Source organism: Ranitomeya variabilis, chromosome 4 (genome assembly GCF_051348905.1).
Source record: "Ranitomeya variabilis isolate aRanVar5 chromosome 4, aRanVar5.hap1, whole genome shotgun sequence".
NCBI classification, from domain to species: domain Eukaryota; kingdom Metazoa; phylum Chordata; class Amphibia; order Anura; family Dendrobatidae; genus Ranitomeya; species Ranitomeya variabilis.
The window spans coordinates 594,317,877-594,333,830 of NC_135235.1; positions in this window are offsets into that span (position 1 = coordinate 594,317,877).

The window sequence follows — 15,954 nt, forward strand, 5'->3', positions numbered from 1 at the left end:
TAAATGCACCCGAGACAGAAATATTTTAAAAAAACTGTAATCATATGTTGGAATATAAAAATATGGAAATATAGACATAGTGAAACAAACAGATGTAAAATAAGAAAGAAAGAAAGAAAGAAAGAAAGAAAGAAAGAAAGAAGAGCCCCTGTAGTAGCTAAGTAAACTCTTTTTTTACATTGAATGTAAGAAATAACTATATTTCAGCTGCCAGGGTGGGAAGGAGACTGATTATGTACAGAGCCTGCCCCAGAAGCACAAATTAGAAGTAACACCAACAGGACACACAGCACAAAGATTAAATTTAAAAGATACTTTTTATACAAAAAAGCTTTAGAACAGCTATAAACAGCCACTCAGGAGTTTTGGTATGAAAATGATTTATGGGATAACTCCCTTTAATCAGCTATTTTGCAGATATCCTAGTGCACTGACAGCGGGGAACACAAGGTAGGAAGAAAATATTCTTTATGTAAGAATTGTGAGAAGTCATGGCCTTTGATGTAGGAGGGGGATTAAATTTTCAGGCAAACTGGAGAGGGGAAGGAAGGTGTAAGGAAGTTCTTAAATAGCTGCACTGACTGGTGCTGACAGATGTATACAGAAAAGGAGCCGATATGACTTCCTTTAGAAGGAGCACATTTCTAATAATCATATATACCAATTCCAGCATTTTTGGGATTTATATTTCTTGCATGTATGTCACTCACTTGTGGATTTATTTCTCATTTTAAAAGAATATTATAAGGCAAAATCAACATTACACCGAACCCTATGTTTTGCACATTCAGACCCAAAAAGTATGAAAACAGGTGGCTCTAAGACTGGCTACTCACATTAGATACCTGGCAGCCTGCAGGTATTGCTCTAACTCCCCATACACATACATGGCCCTTTATGAATGTTTTGTATGGGGAGCATGGACTTAGCTGCTGCCAATCACTCCTGGTAGCAGCTTCTTTCCCCAAGATCATCCAGTAGGGGAGAGCTGGAAGATCCTATACACAAAAAATGATAGCCAGATTGGTCCAACATAAAGGCTATGTGCACACATTGCGGATTTACTGCGGATCCGCAGTGTTTTTTTCCGTGCAGAAACGCTGCAGATCCGCAAAGTGATTTACAGTACAATGTAAATAAATAGGAAAAAAAAATGCTGTGCTAATGGTGCGGAAAATTCCGCATGGAAAACACAGCGGATGGAAAAAAGGAGCGCGTCACTTCTTTTGTGCGGATCTGCAGGGTTTCTGCAAACTTCCATTATAGAAATCCACAGGGCTAAAAACGCATGAAATCCGCCCAAAATCCACAACAAAAACGCACAAAATCCGCAAGAAAAACGCATCAGATCTGCACCTGCGTTTTCTGCCAAGAGATCCAGATTTTGTGCAGAAAATTCTGCACCCAAATCTGCAACGTGTGCACGTAGACAAACACATGACCTACTTCAAGATGTCCTCCTTACTTGTACAAATCAATATTAAAAAGCAAATTGTTCTTTACTTACCCTCCCCAGCTACAGTGCTGTGTCTCTGCTACTGACTTGGTCTCCATTGTTTGGCTGCAGTGGTGATGGCACATAGATATTGCTGCAGCCAATCACTGAGCTCAGTGAATCTGCTGATGAAGGCGACAAGAGCCGCTGAATTTTGTGATTGGCTACAATCATGTTGATGTAACAATATCACTGCCTCCAAACAACGGAAATGGATGAGAGGCAACAGTCCCTCTCATCCCTTGGCATCATAGACTTGGTCCTATCCTGGATCTCGACATACTTAACAGACCGGACATTCAGCGTCTCCCACTCACACACCACCTCCTCACCTCGCCCCCTATCTGCTGGAGTCCCGCAAGGTTCCGTCCTAGGGCCCTGCTCTTCTCCATTTACACCTTTGGCCTGGGACAGCTCACGGTATAGTATCACCTGTATGCCGACGACACACAGATCTACATATCTAGACCAGATATCACCATCCTACTAACCAGAATCCTTCAATGTCTGTCCGCTATTTCATCCTTCTTCACTAGATTTCTAAAACTTAACATGGTATAACCAAATAACCTATAACTCTCAATAAACTATATAAAACAATACTTTATTATTTAAAACCATAAAACACAACCACAGACATACCAACACTAAACAACCGTGCTCTCTGACTATATCCTATCCTGGGGACACTGGATGCCTACTGCCTAGCAGTGGAGGTTGGCACCCTACATATAAACGAGATTGGCGCCCCCACTCAACGACGACTTACCCTAAATCTCCTATTGCTGCCCTATATATAGATGTGTAACAGCCGGGCAACCAAATATCCAACAGGAAATAAGATTAGGGTAACTAGATATCAGTAATCAGAATTACCCACTGGTAAGTAGGGCAAACAAATATATATGTTTTTTTGATAGGGTGAGAGACACAGACATACAAAGTGCAAAATTAGTGCAGAATAAAGTGCTGAAAAAGTGAACAAATATTCCTAGCTAAACTGCTCCCTAGCCTCAGTATCTGCCTTGCTGTGGAGGTTGGCACCCTACTGTACAGCGGAATTGGCGCCCCCACTCTGCGACGGCTGTCCCTTGGATACCCTATGGGTAGCTCTAAGCAGTACCACAAACTAATATAGATATATTTGATAGATTTATATCAGGAAAGGCAGAAATAGATGAACACACTGATTAAATAGTCAGTACCACATGCCACAGGCTGACAATGCACCTATAGAGTGTATAACCAAATCAAAGATATCATAACACTCATATATATAATTCCATATGAATTATTTTAGAGAGGCAGTTCTCTCAAAGAGGCTGTTATCCCAAGAGAACAATCATATAACACTCTTATATGGGACTATCTGCCTCATTTATAGTTCTTATCAAGATTATTTTGGCACATATATATGAATAACAGTGCAATGGAGCAGTAGACTAGAAAGGGTACTCATCGTAGTTCAAAAGATGTCATGGTGCGCCTCTACGCGTTTCACCTTACGGATCATCAGGAGGCTTTGATGTATGGATGTGACACATCCATACATCAAAGCCTCCTGATGATCCGTAAGGTGAAACGCGTAGAGGCGCACCATGACATCTTTTGAACTACGATGAGTACCCTTTCTAGTCTACTGCTCCATTGCACTGTTATTCATATATATGTGCCAAAATAATCTTGATAAGAACTATAAATGAGGCAGATAGTCCCATATAAGAGTGTTATATGATTGTTCTCTTGGGATAACAGCCTCTTTGAGAGAACTGCCTCTCTAAAATAATTCATATGGAATTATATATATGAGTGTTATGATATCTTTGATTTGGTTATACACTCTATAGGTGCATTGTCAGCCTGTGGCATGTGGTACTGACTATTTAATCAGTGTGTTCATCTATTTCTGCCTTTCCTGATATAAATCTATCAAATATATCTATATTAGTTTGTGGTACTGCTTAGAGCTACCCATAGGGTATCCAAGGGACAGCCGTCGCAGAGTGGGGGCGCCAATTCCGCTGTACAGTAGGGTGCCAACCTCCACAGCAAGGCAGATACTGAGGCTAGGGAGCAGTTTAGCTAGGAATATTTGTTCACTTTTTCAGCACTTTATTCTGCACTAATTTTGCACTTTGTATGTCTGTGTCTCTCACCCTATCAAAAAAACATATATATTTGTTTGCCCTACTTACCAGTGGGTAATTCTGATTACTGATATCTAGTTACCCTAATCTTATTTCCTGTTGGATATTTGGTTGCCCGGCTGTTACACATCTATATATAGGGCAGCAATAGGAGATTTAGGGTAAGTCGTCGTTGAGTGGGGGCGCCAATCTCGTTTATATGTAGGGTGCCAACCTCCACTGCTAGGCAGTAGGCATCCAGTGTCCCCAGGATAGGATATAGTCAGAGAGCACGGTTGTTTAGTGTTGGTATGTCTGTGGTTGTGTTTTATGGTTTTAAATAATAAAGTATTGTTTTATATAGTTTATTGAGAGTTATAGGTTATTTGGTTATACTTTGATTCTCTCTTGACCTATAGGCATTATTTATTTCTGGTTTATAAAACTTAACATGGACAAAACAGAATTCATCATCTTTCCCCCATTTCACGCGACACCCCCAATGGACCTATCCATTACTGTAAATGGCTGCCCACTCTCCCCAGTCCCACAAGCTCGCTGCCTTTGGGTAATTCTTGACATTGATCTCTCCTTCAAACCGCATATCCAAGCCCTTTCCACTTCCTGCCACCTTCAACTCAAAAATATTTCACGGATCCGTACATTCCTAAACCAAGAATCTGCAAAAACCCCAGTCCATGCCCTCATCTCCCGCCTTGACTACTGCAACCTCCTGCTCTGTGGCCTCCCCTCGAACATTCTCGCACCCCTCCAATCTATTCTAAACTCTGCTGCCCGACTAATCCACCTGTCCCCCCGCTATTCCCCGGCCTCTCCCCTCCCCTCCCCTCCTTTTACTGGCTCCCCATTACCCAGAGACTCCACCACAAAACTCTAACAATGACATACAAAGCCATCCACAACCTGTCTCCTCCATACATCTGTGACCTCGTCTCCCGGTACTTTCCTGCACGCAACCTCCGATCCTCACAAGATCTCCTTCTCTACTCCCCTCTTATCTCCTCTTCCCACAATCGCATACAAGATTTCTCTCGCGCATCGCCCCTACTCTGGAACTCTCTACCACAACATATCAGACTCTCACCTACCATCGAAACCTTCAAAAAGAACCTGAAGACCTACCTCTTCCAGCAAGCCTACAACCTGCAGTAATCACCGATTGACCAAACCACTGCACGACCAGCTCTATCCTCAGTTACTGTATCCTCACCCATCCCTTGTAGACTGTGAGCCCTTGCGGGCAGGGTCCTCTCTCCTCCTGTACCAGTTGTGACTTGCATTGTTCAAGATTATTGTACCTGTTTTTATTATTTATACCCCTCCTCACATGTAAAGCGCCATGGAATAAATGGCGCTATAACAATAAATAATAACAATAATGTGCACAAACCCATTCACTTGAATAGGTAAATAGCGATTTGTTCCTCCCGTGTCTCTCCGCATGGCTAAGTAGCACTGTAAAACCACATATGGGGTATTGCCATGTTCAGTAGAAATTGTAGAACAAATTTTGTTGCCATTTTTACCCACTTCTTGTATGAAATTGTAAAATCTTTGGCTAAAATAAAATTTTGGTGGTTAAAATGTAGTTATTTTGTCCTCACTGCCCAATGGTATAAAATTCTTTGACACACCCATGGTGTCAATATGATCACTGCACCCCTAGATTAATTCACTGAGAGGTGTAGTTCGTAAAATGGGGTAACTTATGGTGGGGTTCTGCTGTTTTGGCACCTCGTGCTCTCCAAGTGGGTCATAGCACCTGCAAACCATAATAGTAAAATCTGGCGCTCCTTCCCTTCTGAGCTCTGCCATGCGCCCAAACAGTGGTTTATCCCCACATATGGGGTATCACCATACTCAGGACTAATTGTAAAACAACTTTTGAGGTACAAATTCTCCTGTTACCCTTGGTAAAATAAAAAATTGGGGGCAAAAAAATGATTTTTGTGAAAAAAATATGATTTTTTTTATTTTTACGGCTGTCATAAACTTCTGTGAAGCACTTGGTGGTTCAAAGTGCTCAACAGGCATCTAGATAAGTTCCTTAGGGGGTCTACTTTCCAAGATGGTGTCACTTGTGGGGAGTTTCCACTGTTTAGGCACATCAGGGACTCTCCAAACGTGACATGGCGTTTTGCATTGAAAAAGTAAAACGGTGCTCCTTCCCTTCTGAGCTCTGCCATGCACCTAAACAGTGGTTAACCCCTATATATGGGGTATCAGCATACTCAGAAAAAATTGCACAATAAGGTTTGGGGTCCAATTTCTCCTGTTACCCTTGGGAAAATAAAAAATTGGGGGCAAAAAGATCATTTTTGTGGAAAACCTATGATTTTTTTTATTTTTACGGCTCTACATTATAAACTTCTGTGAAGCACTTGGGGGTTCAAAGTGCTCACCACACATCTAAATAAGTTCCTTGGGGGGTCTAGTTTCCAAAATGGTGTTACTTGTGGGGGGTTCAACTGTTTAGGCACATCAGGGGCTCTTCAAACACGACATGGTGTCCGATCTCAATTTCAGCCAATTTTGCATTGAAAAGTAAAACAGCGCTCCTTCCCTTCTGAGCTCTGCCATGTGCCCAAACAGTGGTTTACCCCTACATGTGGGGTATCAGCGTGCTCCGGCCAAGTTGCACAACAACTTTTAGGGTCAAATTTCTCCTGTTACCCTTGGTAAAATAAAAAAAATTTGGTCTGAATTAAATTTTTTTGTGAAAAAAAGTTAAATGTTCATTTTTTAAAAAATATTCAAAAAATTTCTGTAAAGCACCTGAAGGGTTAATAAACATAATGAATGTGGTTTTGAGCACCTTGAGGGGTGCAGTTTTTAGACTGGTGTCACTTTTGGGTATTTTGAATCATATAGACCCCTCAAAGTGGCTTCAAATGTGAGGTGGTCCCTAAAAAAAAATGGTGTTCTAAAAATGAGAAATCGCTGTTTAAATTTTAACCCTTATAACTTCCTCGCAAAAAAAATGTTGGTTCCAAAATTGTGCTGATGTAAAGTGGACATGTGGGAAATGTTACTTATTAAGTATTTTGTGTGACATATCTCTGTGATTTATGGGCATGAAAATTTAAAGTTTGAAAATTGCAAAACTTTCAAAATTTGACAAATTTCCGTTTTTTCATAAATAAACACAAGTTATATCAAATAAATTTTACCACTAACATGAAGTACAATATGTCGTGAGAAAACAATGTCAGAATCACCGGGATCCATGGATGCGTTTCAGAGTTTTTTCCTCCTAAAGGGTCAGTGGTCAGAATTGTGAAAAATTGGCCCGGTCATTAACATGCAAACCACCCTTGGGGGTTAAGGGTGAAGAATAAAATGTAAAATTGGTAAAATATATATATATATATATATATATATATAGTGGGTATGGAAAGTATTCAGACCCCTTTAAATATTTCACTCTCTGTTTCATTGCAGCCATTTGGTACATTCAAAAAATTTCATTTTTTTTCCTCATTAATGTACACTCTGCACCCCATCTTGACTAAAAAAAAGCCCAGAAAAGTAGACATTTTTGCATATTTACTTAAAAAGAAAAACTGAAATATCACATGGTCATAAGTATTCAGACCCATAGCTCAAACAGTCATATTTAAGTCACATGCTGTCCATTTCCTTATGATCCTCCTTGAGATGGTTCCACTGCTTCATTGGAGTCCAGTTGTGTTTAATTAAACTGATAGGACTTGATTTGGAAATGCACACACCTGTCTATATAAGACCTCACAGCTCACAGTGCATGTCAGACCAAATGAGAATCATGAGGTCAAAAGAACTGGCCAAGGAGCTCAGAGACAGAATTGTGGCAAGGCCCTGGCGGTGCGCTTGGGATCATTATCATGCTCAAAGACCCATCCATGTTTCATCTTCAATGCCCTTGTGATGGAAGGAGGTTTACACTCAAAATCTCACGATGCATGGCCCCATTCATTCTTTCATGTACATGGATCAATCGTCCTGGTCCCTTTGCAGAGAAACAGCCCCAAAGCATGATGTTGCCATCCCCATGCTTCACTGTAGGTATGGTGTTCTTTGGATGCAACTCACCATTCTGTCTCCTCCAAACAAGATGCACTTTTTTCCTCGAATCAGTTTTTTTTGGCAAATTTGACAGATTCCGTGAGTTGGCTCATCTTTTGCAGTGTCAAAAAAGGCTCACGCTAGTCAACTCTTGCCACCCCTGTGAGCTACAGACCCGCGGATGCTGCTGGTCACAGCCACAGTTGTGGCTGAGGATGCATTGCTCATCATGGCTGCATCACTATATGTCTGCAATATATGGCGCAACGTAACCTCCTTGTCTTCCTCCTCAATTTACCTACTCAGCTATGTGCCTCTGTCTTCACGCCAACTGAGATCTAACACCTCATCATCGTCCTCTGTGTTATCACATTCCTTGCACTTGGAGTCACCCTCCTACTCTTCCTGCCCTGACAGCACAGTACAGTCAGCATGAGCCTCAGATATCTGAGTCTCAACAGGATCACCTCCCCAGGGGTTAATGTCTGATGATGAGGGTCAGGATACTGTTTGTCCTGCTCCAGATCCAAGCTAAAAAAAATGTTGGGCATCGGTGCAGATTTCCTCCTCTTGACTCTGTGAAGCTTTTGAAAACACCTCTGATTACCATCGCATAGAATGTGTGAACAGCTCTTCAGACTCACCCATTTGTGGTTCCTTACAGTCAGTTGTATGGTTGGAGAGTTGGAACATGGGGGGAAGCAATAGGAATTTGGATACCACCTCTGTGGACTGTACTGTGTGTGATGTTGAGGTGGAGGAAGAGAAGGAGAGGCCACTTAAAGCTGCGCTTGCCATCCACTCGAGCAAAGCCCTTTCTGGTCCTCATCAACAAGGCATACCACAAAAGAAAGGTAGTAGAGTAGACCATCCAGAAACAAAGTTGTCAGATGTGTTTGCAAAGGATGTAATGTTGTTGGTTCACTAGTGCTTTCACTAACCTTACCACTTAACCCACATACACCTTGAACACCAAGAGTAATTCCCCTTCCACCATGGCCTCGCTTTTCCTCAGTCATGTTGCTCAGATACTGTGGTAGGAGCACAGTATTTGCAACAAAAAATTAGATTTTAAACTCTGCACAACCTCTGCAATCAGGTGAATACATAGTAACATAGTAACATAGTTATTAAGGTTGAAGGAAGACTTTAAGTCCATCTAGTTCAACTCATAGCCTAACCTAACATGCCCTAACATGTTGATCCAGAGGAAGGCAAGAAAACCCCATGTGGCAAAGAGTAAGTGACAATAAATTCCAGGGTGAAATATGGCATGCTGTATCACGTTAGTCACAGAAGAAAGAATCGTTTGAGTGTGGATGAGGCCTGTATGACAAAGAAGATATGCTGCAAACAATTTGAAAATCAGATGTCCCCTACTGAATGACATTAGGAACGCAAGAATTTTTTGGTGGCTTCTGGATCAGGCCTCTATGACACACTAGATGCTACAAACTATTTGAAAGTCAGGTCCCCTACTGTATGACATTAGGAACAGAAGTTTTTGGTTATGTCCATGAGATCTGCAGACAGCTTAAATTCAACCCAACAAAATGACAAAGTGTGATATGGCAGGCTGCCTAACCTTTTGCAACTGAAACTTTTTTTTTTTTTTATATTAATGTGCCTTAGGTCAACAGACAGTTTCATTTCCCCACAGCTCTAAATGACAAGGTGGGATACAGCAGACTTTTTCACATTTAGCTAGTGAAAAAATATAATTTAGAATGCTATACTCGTGCATGGAGGACAGCAGTGCACAACACGCTTGCAGGACATGTGCCCTGCTGGCTTTGTCTGTGGACCTCAGTAATGGCCAAAAAAAAATGCTGTAAGCTAAATTTAACAGCCACACTGGACACTAGCTAACTACACCTTCTGACAGATATACAACCACCTAGCTAACTAGCTAAAATCTTGCTGCTAACAGTGCCAGCGTCAGGAGCAGCCTCTTTGCGCCGTTGCAGTGTCATAATGGTGCTAAAACAAGATGTCCGTTATTTATATGGAGAGTGACATATGATGTCAGCAGCCAATGACACAAGCCATGGTGTCAGGACATTGTGAATGTTTCCTGCGCCCTGATTGGCTAGCCACAATGTGCACACATAAAGTTAGGGAGAAAAAAAGTTTACAAGAACCCTGAGCGCTGCAAACCCCCTCCCCTCATCAAACATATGCAAAACTCTCATGATACACCATGATTATCGTTGCAAAACTGCTGAAAATGCTTTGGTGGCAACGCAAATATTTTCCCGCACTTTTACTGAATGTTTTTACCGATTTTATAAAATTATGCTTGCGTTTCCGATCACAAATCCGAATGTGCCATATTCGTGCCGAATTTATGTTTGGCGATTGTTTTCCTAACAAATGCGTTCATCGCCATTCATTACCTAGTGGAATGCATTGAGAACCATAAAACATAAAAATGATCAATGTAAAAGAAAATCATATCCCATGGAGGTCGGGATTTAGAATGATACTCAAAATCAAAGTAGAAAATCAAATTACAGGCTTATCCAACTTCAGTGGAAATGCCTCAAGACAAGGAAATGATGCTCAGTAGTGTGTGTGGCCTCCAGGTGCCTGTATGACCTTTCTCCAATGCATGGGCATGCTCCTGATGAGGTGGATGTTCTCTGAGGGATCTCTTCCCAAACCTGGATTAAAGCATCTGTCAATTCCTGGACAGTCTGTGGTGCAATGTGGCATTGGTGGATGGAATGAGACATGTCCCCGATGTGCTCGATTGGATTCAAGTCTGGGGAACAAGCATCCCAGTCCATAGCATCAATACCTTCATCATGCAGGAACTGCTGACACACTTCAGCCACAGCATTGTCATGCATCAGGAACCCAGGGCCCACTGCATCTGCATATGGTCTCACAATGAATCTCAGGATCTCATCTCAGTACCTAATGGCAGTCAGGTCACCTTTGGCTAGTACATGGAGGGCTGATTGGACCACCCAAAAAATGCTTCCCCACACCATTACTGACCCACTGCCAACCCAGTCATGCTGGAGGATGTTACAGGCAGCAGAACATTCTCCACTGTGTCTCCAGACTCTTTCATGTCTGTCACATGTGCTCAGTGTGAACCTGTTCTCATCCATGAAGAGCACAGGGCTCCAGTGTCAAATCTGCCAATCTTTGTGTTCTCTGGTAAATGCCAATCACTCTGCATGGTACTAGGCTGTCATACCACCCTCATGGAGTCTGTTTCTGACAGTTTGAGCAGACACATGGATCTTAGTGGCCTGCTGGAGGTCATTTTGTCAGGGCTATGGCACTGCTCCTCTTGTTCCTCCTTGCACAAAGGAGGAGTTAGTGGTTCTGCTGCTGGGTTATTGTCCTCCTACGGCCCCCCCATGTCTGCTGGTGTACTGACTTGTCTCCTTGTATCTGCTCCATGCCCTGGACACTGTGCTGACAGACACAGCTGCCCTTCTTGCCACAGCTCTCATTGATGTGCCATCCTAGATGCTCTGCACTATCGGAGAAACTTCTGTGGGTTGTAGACATTGCCTAATGCAACTGTACAGTACTTCTAGGGGTGAGAGGAATGACAAAATGCAAAAGTGACCAAAGCAACAGCCAAAAAGGATGAGAACAGAGAATTGGTCTGACGTCCCCCGCTGCAGAACCACACCCTTATAGGGGTTGGCTTGCTAATTGCTTATCATTCCTACCTGTTCTCTGTTCCATTTGCACAACAGCATGAGAAAATATCTCACAATCAGTGTTTCTTCATAACTGGACAGGTTGACATGGCGTTAAATTGTGTTGTTTAAGTGTTCCCTCCCATTTATGAAGTGTTTCACCCAGGACGTTATTGCAATTACACGTTTTGTTATACACATGTTTATTTCTTTTGTGTGTATTGGAACAACACAAAAAAAATGGAGAAAAAGGCAAATTGGACATAATTTCACGCAAAACCCCAAATATGGGCAGCACAAAATTGTTGGCACCTTTCCAAAATTGTAGGTAAACAACTTTGAAGTATGTGATATTCGTTCAAACTCACCTCTGACAAGTAATAGGTGTGGGCAATATGAAAATTACACCTGAAACCAGACAAAAAGGGGAGAAGTTGACTAAGTATTTGCATTATGTGATGTGTCTGTGTCTACCACACTAAGCATGGAGAACAGACAGAAGAGAAGAGAACTGTCTAAGGACTTGAGAACCAAATTTGTCAATAATCTCAAGGTTATAAGTCCATCTCCAGAGATCTTAATGTTACTTTGTCAACAGTGCGCAACATAAATAAGTTTACAACCTATGGCACGGTAGCTAATCTCCTTGGATATGGACGGCAGAGAAAAATTGATCGATGGTTGAAATGCAGGATAGTCCAGATGGTGGATAAGCAGCCCAAATCAAATTCGAAAGAAATTCAAGCTGTCCTGCAGGCTCAGGAACATCAGTGTCAGCACAAACTATCCATCGGCATTTGCATTAAATGAACCGCTATGGCAAGAGACCCAGGAAGACCCCACAGCTGAAACAGGGACTGCAGTTTGCCAAAATGTCTGTGAGTAAGCCAAAATCCTTCTGGGAAAGTGGATGAGACCAAGATAGAGCTTTTTGGTAAAGCACATCATTTTTCTATTTATTTAAAACAGAATTAGGCCTACAAAGAAAAGAACACAGTACCTACAGTCACATATGATGGATGTTCAAAGATGTTTTGGGGTTGCTTTGTTGCCTGGTTTTGTTGCTGGTGTAAGAAAAGAAACCAGGCTGGGGGTGCCTTTCTTGTGTCCAGGACTGTCAGGGCTGTCTCCTCTGTTGTCCAGGGGAAAGTTTAGTTAACCGGATTTATCTGTGTACGGGCTGACAGGGGGTGTGGCTAAGCGTTACCAGGGAGAGCGCAGCGCGTAGATATAGGGAGAGTAAGGCAGAACACGCAGCTGAGGAGAAGAAGAGCTCCTGCTTCAGGGACCGTTAGCTGCAAAGACGCGTGCCTGGCCATGAGGGAGATCTACCCCAGAGACTTTGATGAGAAGCCTGCCGAGAAGCAGGTTGGCTCCCAGACATCGAGGAGCCAATCGCTCTTTAATGGTCAGTGTTGCACGGGTGCTGCCTGACAGAGACCGAGACAGGGACCGGATACTGCTCCCTGAATTCCCGGTGCATACTCGTTGAGCTTCGCTTAATTATAATGGACTGTGGCCTATACATTGCCGGCCACCAGAGTACTCCACGGGACATTTCAAAGACTCAACATTGCCAGCCAGAAACGTATAATCGCCTTCTTCAGCACCACACCGGAACCACGTTGTGCCGTCGGGTGTTGGTGCCATTGGAACCGTTCCTGTCAGGAAGACGCCCGATGGATAAGTGACTTCATTGAGAACGACTTTCTTTGTTTACCTGCATTGATTTTTCCCCAACCAAACCCCCGTATTCTCTATTCTGCCCGCATTTTACCTCACATTTTCCCTATCTCCCTGCGTGGAGTAAGTCCAAATGGGTTTCCTGGGCTAGATGCAGTTAAAAAATATTACTTAGATAAACAGGTAGTGGGTGGGTGGGCTACTCTGCTGACTAGCAGACACAAGCTTTGGAGCAGACCTCTGAATCCCAGGCCATAGTATGAGTAAACAACTCTGCAGACGACCCCACCCACCTGGAATTGACGATGGAAACATCATGTAAAACACAGCAAGGGAACTCAATAAAGAGTCTCCATTTTTTCCAAAAATTCGGCCACAGACACCACTTAAGTGGCATCAAAAATCATCAAGCTTTTAGTCTCCCCAGGATGACACACGGGTAGAAAAGTCCTTGCGGATCCAGGATTTGTTCATTTTGATGAACGTTAGTCTGTCTACATTGTCACTGGACAGCCGCGTGCGCTTATCTGTCAGCACACCACCAGCAGCGCTGAACACACGTTCAGAGAGAACGCTGGCTGCGGGGCACTACAAGATCCCAAAGGCGTGAGTGGCGAGCTCAGGCGATTTTTCAAGATTGGAAGCCCAAAATGAGCAAGGGTCCAGTTCCACAGTCATGGCATCGATGTTAACTTGGAGATACTCTTGTACCATCCTCTCTAGGCCTTGGCTGTGTGTCAGATGTTATGACCCCAATGGCAGAGGGTCTCAGGAATAAATACCAAGTCTGCAAACATAAAAAACCAGCTCATAGGGCAGTGGTAACTGGGCTGACCATATATCTAATCCTAGCACCACAAATAGAAGTAGCCGGGGAACGTGCCTACGTTGGTTCTAGACGTCTCACGCCAGCCGGAGAACTAACTAACCCTAGAAGGGAAAAGAAAGACCTTTCTTGCCTCCAGAGAAAAGACCCCCAAAGTTGGATACAAGCCCCCAACAAATAATAACGGTGAGGCAAGAGGAAAAGACAAACATAAGAATGAGCTAGGTATTTAGCAAAGAGAGGCCCACTAGCTAATAGCAGAATATAGTAAGATGACTTATATGGTCAGCAAAAACCCTATTAAAATATCCACGCTGGATATTCAAGAACCCCCGAACCGTCTAACGGCCGGGGGGAGAACACCAGCCCCCTAGAGCTTCCAGCAAAGTCAGAAATCACATTTAGTACAAGCTGGACAAAAATAGAAGCAAAGCAAGTAACTCAAAAAACAAAGAAGCAGGACTTAGCTTAATTTTGCAAGAGCCAGGACCAGCAGAAAGGAGCAACAGAAGGATCTGATTACAACGATGCCAGGCACTGGACTAAGGATCCAGGAAGTTTATATAGCGACACCCCTGGACTAACGACCCAGGTGAGTGCCAAACTGAAGAAAGACAATCCCAGAGTCATATCACTAGTGACCACAAGAGGGAGCCAAAAAGTCTAATTCACAACAGTACCCCCCCCTTAAGGAGAGGTCACCGAACCCTCACCAAGACCACCAGGACGATCAGGATGAGCAGCGTGAAAGGCACGAACTAAATCGGCCGCATGCACATCAGAGGCAACCACCCAGGAACTATCCTCCTGACCATAGCCCTTCCACTTGACCAGATACTGAAGCCTCCGCCTGGAGAGACGAGAATCCAAGATCTTCTCCACCACGTACTCCAACTCGCCCTCAACCAACACCGGAGCAGGAGGCTCAACAGAAGGAACCACAGGTACAACGTACCGCCGCAACAAAGACCTATGGAACACGTTGTGAATGGCAAACGACACCGGAAGATCCAAGCGAAAGGACACAGGATTAAGGATTTCCAATATCTTGTAAGGACCGATGAAGCGAGGCTTAAATTTAGGAGAGGAGACCTTCATAGGAACAAATCGAGAAGACAGCCACACCAAATCCCCAACACGAAGTCGGGGACCCACACCGCGGCGGCGGTTGGCAAAACGCTGAGCCTTCTCTTGTGACAACTTTAAGTTGTCCACCACATAATTCCAGATCTGCTGCAACCTATCCACCACAGAATCTACCCCAGGACAGTCAGAAGGCTCCACATGTCCCGAGGAAAAACGAGGATGGAAACCAGAGTTACAGAAAAATGGCGAAACCAATGTAGCGGAACTAGCCCGATTATTAAGGGCAAACTCAGCCAACGGCAAGAAGGTCACCCAATCATCCTGATCCGCAGAAACAAAACACCTCAAATAAGCCTCCAGAGTCTGATTAGTTCGCTCCGTTTGTCCATTAGTCTGAGGATGAAAGGCAGACGAAAACGACAACTCAATGCCCATCCTAGCACAAAAGGATCGCCAGAACCTGGAAACAAACTGGGATCCTCTGTCAGACACAATATTCTCAGGAATGCCGTGTAAACGAACCACATTCTGAAAGAACACAGGAACCAGATCAGAAGAGGAAGGCAGCTTAAGCAAAGGCACCAAATGGACCATCTTAGAAAAGCGATCACATACCACCCAGATGACAGACATGCCCTGAGACACCAAGAGATCTGAAATGAAATCCATGGAAATGTGTGTCCAAGGCCTCTTCGGGACAGGCAAGGGCAAGAGCAACCCGCTGGCACGAGAACAGCAAGGCTTAGCTCGAGCACAAGTCCCACAGGACTGCACAAACGACCGCACATCCCGTGACAAGGAAGGCCACCAAAAGGACCTAGCCACCAGATCTCTGGTGCCAAAAATTCCCGGATGCCCTGCCAACACCGAGGAATGAACCTCGGAAATGACTCTGCTGGTCCACTTATCAGGAACAAACAGTCTGTCAGGTGGACAAGAGTCAGGTCTACCAGCCTGAAATCTCTGCAACACACGTCGCAAATACGGAGAAATGGCTGACAAGATAAC